Below are 8396 nucleotides of genomic sequence, written 5' to 3'. Positions count from 1 at the left end.
CCTTGTCCCTGGGGTCTACCCCAAAGCCTCTGCATCACACCCACCCCTGCTAAGGCTAGGTGGTTTCTGCAGGAGGGATGGGGCCTTCAGCGTTCCTTTATTAGGACCTGTCTTGACTGCAGGCCTTGGGTGTGGTGAGAAAGGACTCCTTTAAAGAAATCAATGTATCATTTACAAATAAGCTAAAAGGGTGAAAGATAAGGGCGATGGAAAACCCATTAAATAGCAAATGTGCCCAAGGGCGTTTTTTGCTTAGTCCAGGGGACCCTCAAGAGAAAAAAAACAGCTGTTCATATCACCTGGGGCCATTCATTGCAGAAGCAGTTCTCTTCCTTTAAAAATTGACTCCGCCTTTCCCATGTGGGAAGGCCACCCTCCCCTCCACATCCCCACTCTTATTAGAAATTTCTGGACCCAAGGGTAGGTAGGACGACGACCATGTCCAGCTTGAAGCAGCTAGAGGAGCATGAGACCTTCGCCCATTGTCCTTTGTAAGATTATAAAGGGTCTTAAGTCTGAGGGGGGGGGTGTTTCAGAGCAGGGGTTCCCGCCCCCCAGAAAAAAGAAAGAACAGTCGACTCCGGATTCCAGAATTTGCTTTTTAGACGGGATAGTAAGAAGCTAGGAAAATTCCTTAGCAAGTGGAATAGGGAAACTGAGACATAGCTGAACACAATAGCCGAGCAATTTACAGCCAGGTGCGGATGGTCACCAGGGTGGAAGGCCCCAGTGCCTGACAGGGGGCAAAACTGGGAAATTAAGGACCTCACCCACAGGGTAACCTTCTTCCCAGGAGATAGCATCTAGGCTTCAGTTGTATTTCGGTTCCAGGCCCAGAAAAGCAATAAAACTAGGTGGGCAATGCCAGGACCAGCTGCAATGACTAAAGAACCCCCTGCACTGTCACTGACCCATCAATGGAGATCATGCCCTGAAAGGGCACACCTGGCAAACTGAGGAATAGTCTACTGAAACCCTCCTCTGAGACTGTTACCAGTCAGGCACCACCCAGAATGGGTCTGCCTCAGGCCAGCCTGTAGAGTGTAGGTTCTTGACTTTGTGTAGAAAAGATTTCACAATACCGAATGCAAATGATTTGGGCATATGTTTATTAAGGCTGGTGACAGTGAAACAAAGGAAAAAGTAACAGGAGAGAGCGTAGGCGGCATTGCTTTGGCTCTCTAGAAAAGTTAGGGGAAAGGAGTGAACTAAGGTGGGACTGTTGTTTGCTCACCTGGAAGTTAGAGAAAAAGGGAGGCCCTGGAGACAGGATCAGGGGATAAGCCCAGGCTGAGCTGCTGCTGCCCGCTGCTCCCCTGGCTACAAGTCTCCTTGAGATCCTTAAGAGTTTAGGGGAAAAACGTTCATGCCCCAGAAGGGGCATGGGCATGCTCTAGAGCGAGTCTATAGTGTGTCTTTGTTCTGAGGGCTTTTTATATTTTTTTTCTGTGGGTGAGAATCTTAGGGGAGGGTTTCTGTGAAATATTCATTAGCTTTTCAGGTGTGTTTTTTAATATGTTGATGCATCAAAATGAGCACATAGGGGTTTAGGGAATATTTTTTTGTTCATTATGTGGTTTTAGTTTTATCTTGAGTCTGTCTGGCTTTCCCCCGGCCAAAGATATTTATTTATTTATTTATTCATTCATTTATTTATTTTTAGAGAGAGGGGAAGGAAGGGAGAAAGAGAAGAAGAGAAACCCAATGTGTAAGTGAGACAATCACTTAGCTTCCTACCACAAGCCACCAACTGGGAGCCTAGCCTATAACTCAGGCATGGGCCCTAACCAGGAATCAAACCATCAACCTTTTGGTTCTCAGTCTGGCACTCAACCCACTAAGCCACACCAGCCAGGACAAGTCTGTCTGGCTTTTAATGGGGTTTTTGTTATTTGTCCTCCTGACTACATTTGTCCTTAGGTTTAGCTGGCACAAATGACATTTACTGGGTCTCTTTTCTTTATTTCCCAGACCAGAAAGATTTAAGCTATGTATTCTTTGGTTAAGGAGGAGAGAGAGGTATAAACCATTCACTCTCAAGTGTCCTTGGTTAGGGGAGGTAAGTTCTTGAAATTCACCAGTTGGCTGTAAGTTACTCAAACTGTTTGGCCTTATTTAATTTTCCTGTCTCTGTTTCTCCATTCCACTTGCCCAGGAATTTTCCTAGCTTCTTGCTATCCTGCCTCAAGAGCTCCCCTAAGATTTTCACCTGCAAGAAAGAGATAAAAGCCTCTAGACAAAGAATGTAGGGCATGCATGCTCTCCCTCTGGGACCAGCCAATGCCATTCCCTTTCTTTTCTCTCCGCCCCCCGCCCCCACTTCTTTCTTCATGGGCACAAGTCTCCTAAACTCTTAAGGCAATGGGCATCTGGCAACTTGTCTCTGACTTATCCCCTGAACCCATCCCTAGTACCCCCTTTTCTTTGACTTCCTAGTGAGCTAAGGCAATCCAGCCTGGGCTCTCCTGTTGCCTCTTCTATGCTAAGCCCTTCCTTGTTTCATTGTCCCCAGCTTTAATAAACATACCCTCATAGTCACCTGTGAGATGGGATAATGAGAAACTAGGAAAATTCCTTGGCAAGTGGAATTGGGAAGCTGAGACAGATAGTTGAACACAATGTCTGAGCAATTTACAGCCAGGTGCGGATGTTCACCAGGGCAGGGAGGCCTGAGTGCCTGGTAGAGGCAAAACTGGGAAAACAAGGAACTCATCCCCAGGGTAACCTCTTCTTCCCTGACCTTTCCTCCCTGGAGATAACATCTAAGAGATACCATCTAGGCCTCAGTTGTGTTTCAACTCTAGGCCCAGAAAAGCAGCAAAAACCAGGTGAGCGATGCCAGAACCAATAACAATGACTGAAGACCCTGCCACTGACCAATTGGTGGAGACCATGACCCTGAAAGGGCACACCTGGAGAACTGAGGAATACAGTATTCTGCTGAAACCCTCCCTGGAGACCTCTCCTAAGATTCCCTCCAAGAGAGATAAAAGCCTTAAGACAAAGGACCAAGCACTCAAGCTCTCCTTTGCCATTCCCTTTCCTTTCTTCTTTCCCCACTTCATTCTTCACAGACATGTTCTCCTAAACTCTAAGGCAATAGGCATCAGGCAACTTGTCTCTGGTTTAACCCCATCCCCAAGGCCCCCTTTTCTCTGACTTCTCAGTGAGCTAAGGCAGCCCAGCCTAGGCTCTCCTGTTGCTTCTATACCAAGCCCTTCCTTGTTTCATTGTCCCCAGCTTTAATAAATGTATCCTCATAGTCACCTGGACTTGTGTTGTGAAATCCTTCCTATAACGAAGTCAAGAACCCACACACTATGTTGTAGTACTTTGTGGTCAAGGGCACGCAAGTAATTCCAGCAGACAGAATGGGACAGAGGGCTGCTGCATGCTCAGGCAGGTCAGCACTGAGCAGAGCAAGCACCTTCCTTTTATTGAAATCTGAGGGTGGCAATTACAGGATACACATCCTATTGCTTACAGGGAAAACAGGATACCGGGGTTCAAACATTAACTGCTTAGGTACAAAACAGAACTGTAAGTCCTTAAGGCTAAGTTCCAAACAAGATGATAGGACAAGGGAGTAATGGAGTACTCAGCAAAGTCTCTTTGTCCTCAGGATACCATAGCTCAGTGGCCTGAAACAGCTTGCAGCTAGCATGCAGCTGCGGTGTTAGCAAGTCCAGCTTGCTTACCTGAGTCACAGGACACCTGGACAGGGGGGCGTGAAATGCCCCTACCCAGAGACTTGATTTCCACCAACACACTGTAGCTGGTCCTTAGCAGACCCACTGAGGGGCCAGGTCCCTTTTTAGAAAAAATTTTTTTTAAATATTAATCAACTATACAACTATTGCAAAATTCATGTAAACCTCCCAAATTTGCTTTATATCTCTTCATTGTTATTGTTACAGAGTGGGGGTCTGCAAAAGTCCCCAGAGCCTGTGGGTTGGGGGATGGGGAAAAGGGAACAGCTTTTAAGATGCCTTTGCATGACTATGGCTAGTAGCTTAGTTTCTCAGTTATGCAAATGGTTTTGGTTCTTCTAAGGCCCCAAGAAGATGGGAGGGGTTTGGACCATGGAGTGGTGCAGAAAGAGCATACAAGCCTGTGCAAGGTTCTGTGAATGGTCAGAACTGGGTACCACACCCACTGCGTCAGAGGTTTAAAAATAGGCAGCAGACATTTTGGCAAGAACTCCATGCCGCTTGAAAGGAAAGGGAGCTTCATGCAGTTTTGAGAAAGGAGAGGAGATCCACGTGGTTTGCAAGGAGGGCAGAGGAGAACACCATTCGGCTTTGAAAGGAAAGGGAGAATCATCCGTGATCCAGTGCAACATGGGACATGTTTTCCTGGACTGCTATATGGAGGCTGATGACATCGTACCCCAGATCCTGAAGGAGACAGCTGACAGATAAGGGATGGGGAACTTCTGGGAATGTTTTTGGCTTCTAGCCCTTTGGGGGCAAGGGAAGTGCTGGGTCCCGTGGGAGAACAGGGCTCTGAGCTGAAGTGCTCACTGCCCTACCCAGGTTGGAATACTGTAAATAAAGAACTGTTTCCCTCAACACTAGTTGTTGGGTTTTACACCAAGGCGCCACGTGAAAGAAATCCCTTTCGCTCTGTAACATTATCACTGAATTTTTTTAAAAATCTACCATTATATCAGATGGACCTAAATGGGCACAGTCAGCAAGTGAGAAAGACTTTAAACCCCAGAGGCAATAGAGGGACATGCCATGGGCTAAATCTGGTCCACAGATATGTTTTAGTTGGTTCACAAAGTGTTTTTAAAAATTGAGGTATTTCCTAAAAGTTTGGATTTCAGCCTTTCTTGAAAAACAAAGATTTGGCAATGGTGGGCCCACAGCCCAACATGGCTAAAATGGGCTGGCGCTGAGAAGCACTCACCACCTTTAAAGCATGCTTTTCCATCTACCGCAGCCTCACTGGTGCTTGTCATCTTATACATGGCCCCTCCAACCTTACACTTGTGGAAGAAAAGGGGCCACGTACTAAACCTGACAAACTCAGGGGAGGCTTGCATGCCAGCCTTACAGATCAGAGACCTAAAGTAACCACAAAGGATGATCTGAAATTAACACATCAGCTAAAAGCAGTTCATGGCATGTAGTCATGTCCTAGACCAGTATCTTTCTTAAAGGTCAATCTACCTTAACTGAGTCTGTCTGTTGTCTCTTTGCATCTAAGATAACAAACCTCTGGGATATCAAGACAATTTCCTTTTCCCAGGCCCCTCAGGGCACAATCTCCCACCAGAGCAGAGACCACTGGAGCCCCTCATTGTTATCTTGTTCTCCCACATACTATCTTTATGTGCTGTGAATGTTCACTGTTAACCATGGTATACCCATCAATGTAAAAGAAGTATGTGTTTATCATTTTACTTTTTATCCAGTCCCAGAGATTTCCCCACTTTGCTTTCTCCTGCCTCCCTAAACTATTGCCAGTGGTTTTCAAGTAATCCCCTTATGTCTCCTCATTTGATTATAATGTATAAAGCAAGGTGTTATTGACCTGGGCATGCCTCCTTTAGGGATGACATTCCGGTCGAGGCCTCTGCTGACAAAACCACCATTGGCGGCTGGTTTTGTTGGTTTTGTGCGGGGGAACCTTGTGCCACTTCTTGCTTCTTTGCAGTGCCGGATGCTGGAGGGTTTTGGTAGGGAGAAGGGTGTTAGGGGCGCGAAGGAGAATCCTTGTCCTTTGGGGCTGCATTTCCATGCATTGTACCTTCTGTTGCTGGAGCCGTGCAATTTCTTCTCAAAACCTTTGTAAATTTCTGGCAAACTTTTTCATTTGCATGCCTTGCACTTCTTTTGGTTCCCTTTCTTTCATGTGAAGTTCTGAAGTTTCCCTGGGAAACCTCAATTTTTCCTTTCAGGGCATGGGCAGAGCGCGGGCAGCTGAGGTTTTCTTTTCCCAGGTTTAAAGCTTCCATAACTTTCCTTTTTATTATTACAGCTTTTCTTAGACCTTCTGCAGCATTCACAAACTTTCTAGGTGCCCTTTGCTGCTTTAGATTTAACCATAAAAAATAAAAAATAAATAAATAAAATAAAGCAAGGTGTTAAACTACCATTTTTCAGAGCATTTCTCAAACCATTGAGATTTTGCTTCCTGGCAGTTGTCATCAGTTTGGCTCAGATAAACTCACAAAAATTCTCTACAGGTCTGAATGTTACTTATGTTGACACATTTTATTTCCCTGGCCCTGGCACCTGGGTTTGTGATCCCAAATCTTTCCCAGGAGAGACAGAAGCCATGACTGGGCTGTGCTGAATCATGTGACTATATTTCTACAAACTAGTGGCTGGTAGAAGTAGAGTTGGAGGGTGTCATTTTCCCAAGCCAACAGTGACCAACCTGAGCTCCACAGCAGGGTTGAAGGAAGAGCCAAAAATATTACCAAACAGCAAGAGGGGACCTGCTGCCTGCTGCCACTCTCTAGGCAAAATTCCAGAAGGAGAGGTTTGGTGAAAAAGGAAAGGAGTCATCATTAAAAAGGTACACAATTTTGAAATAACAGCTTTCCACATGCATTAGTCACTTCAGCCTACCAATTAAGGCTAAAATTTAACTCTTGATTTCCCCAGTCATTCCCTGTTAGTGTTTGTTTGTTTGTAGATTTTACTTATTTATTTTTAGAGAAAGGGGAAGAGAGGGAGAGAAACATCAATGTGTGGTTGCCTCTCGCATGCCCCCAACTGGGGACCTGGCCCACAACCCAGGCATGTGTCCTGACTGGGAATAAAACCCGACCCTTTGGTTTGCAGGTCGGCGCTCAATCCACTGAGCCACTCCAGACAGGGCCCCTGTTAGTTTTTAATTACCTTATTTCTATAAGGTTAGTTTGCAGCCTAAAACAACGTAAGATACAAAAGCCACACAATTTTAGAAGAATGGCAGGCTTCTGCCTCAGAGCCCAACCCCTCTAGCACACCCAAAGAAAAATAACCCTGCCACCCTCTGCCAGGCCAGACCAATTCTAGGCTGCGCCCAGAGTTCCTTCTGCCATTTAAAATACTGTCCTTTGGGAAATGCAGGCAGCTACAGCACAATTATCCAGGCATCCTTGAGGAAGAGCAAGAGAGTCTCCGCCTTCCTTCTGTTTAAATCTTCTCATCCATAATTCCATGCACACTGGAAATATTTGGCTTCTCAGCCAATCCCATCCTAGATTGTTTACCATTGCCTCAGGCAACTGCTTCCTAAGGTCCCTCCCTCCTCCTCCCCAGTAATCTGATCAGATCTCTCTGTATCAAAAGAACATGGACACTCAGAGAGTGACCATCTCACATGCTCCCAGATCCATTCTGGCTCCAGAGAATGACGGTTTCTAGTAGAGAGCTCAGGGCTCTAAGACTTCGGCAAACTTGAGCAGAATAAATTACTTCATGAATTGCAAAGTTGAACTGAGATCCTCTAAGATTCCTTCCAGTCCCATGAGCCTATGAATTACCAGCTTTGTTCCTTTACACTTCCAATAATTTCACTTCACTGGAAGACACTTCTCAGTTGGCGGCCATGTTGGTATTGGTTCCCTCATGGCAGATGGCCCGACTCCTCCAGAACTTTTGGGAGATACTGCAGTGGAAACTTCAGGAGAGCACGACAGGCCTTCCCAGCCCTCCGTGGGGACCAGCATTAGTGGTCCAAGGTCCAACTATATTTACAGAACCAGCAAATGATACGATTGAAGTAAGGAGATTTCCAGCCTTTTGAATAGTATCTTTTGGATGACAGCACCCAAAAACAGATACAGCACTGAAGTTAACCGGTATAGAAGAAATCCTCAAAAGCTTATTAAAGTTAAGAACAACAGAGACATTTGTCCTGACATTGGTCACCTGAAACAGAAACCTGTCCTTGTGGCTATTGCTATGAGAAGGTATGCAAGGAGATTGCAGAAATAAGGCAGATAGGGAAACAAGAAGGGGGCCCTTTTAAGGCTCCTACTACAGAAACATGGTGCTGTACATGGGAGAGACATCATCTGAACAAGATCAGGGCAAGAGGATCACTGAAGAAGACAGGAAGCAACCAACCATCCACCCAGAGTTGACACCAGAGATGTTTAAACAGTATAACTTAACATAAAACATTTCTCCCGGAAAAGAGGAAGATTATTTTTTTTAATGTTTTGTGCCTATTTTAGAATCATCAATGCAGTTTAAAACATTCTTCATTAGCAGTTAGTTTTGTGTGGATAATCTGAAGACGTATCAGGAATAAAGTCTGAAAATGTTTATGCAGAGGCAAAACAAAACAAAACAAAACACCTCTTAACCCTAAAAAGCAGTCTCTCAAAAGATGGGTCAAATGCCAGCAATATGAGGATGTCTGGTTAGCTTGGTCCATGGCAGTGTAAG

The 8396-nt window shown here is 45.3% G+C and overlaps 1 pseudogene; it reads left to right on the top strand.

Moving 5' to 3' along the window:
* Window positions 1–7551: 7551 nt before the first annotated feature.
* Window positions 7552–8124, top strand: LOC150009336 (large ribosomal subunit protein bL32m pseudogene; annotated as a pseudogene).
* Window positions 8125–8396: the final 272 nt, after the last annotated feature.

The sequence above is a fragment of the Furipterus horrens genome, unplaced genomic scaffold, assembly GCF_987537825.1.
Source record: "Furipterus horrens unplaced genomic scaffold, mFurHor1.1.pri manual_scaffold_5, whole genome shotgun sequence".
NCBI lineage: Eukaryota > Metazoa > Chordata > Mammalia > Chiroptera > Furipteridae > Furipterus > Furipterus horrens.
Note: the sequence above shows the minus strand (reverse complement) of the source record. Positions and strands in the feature narration are given on the sequence as shown.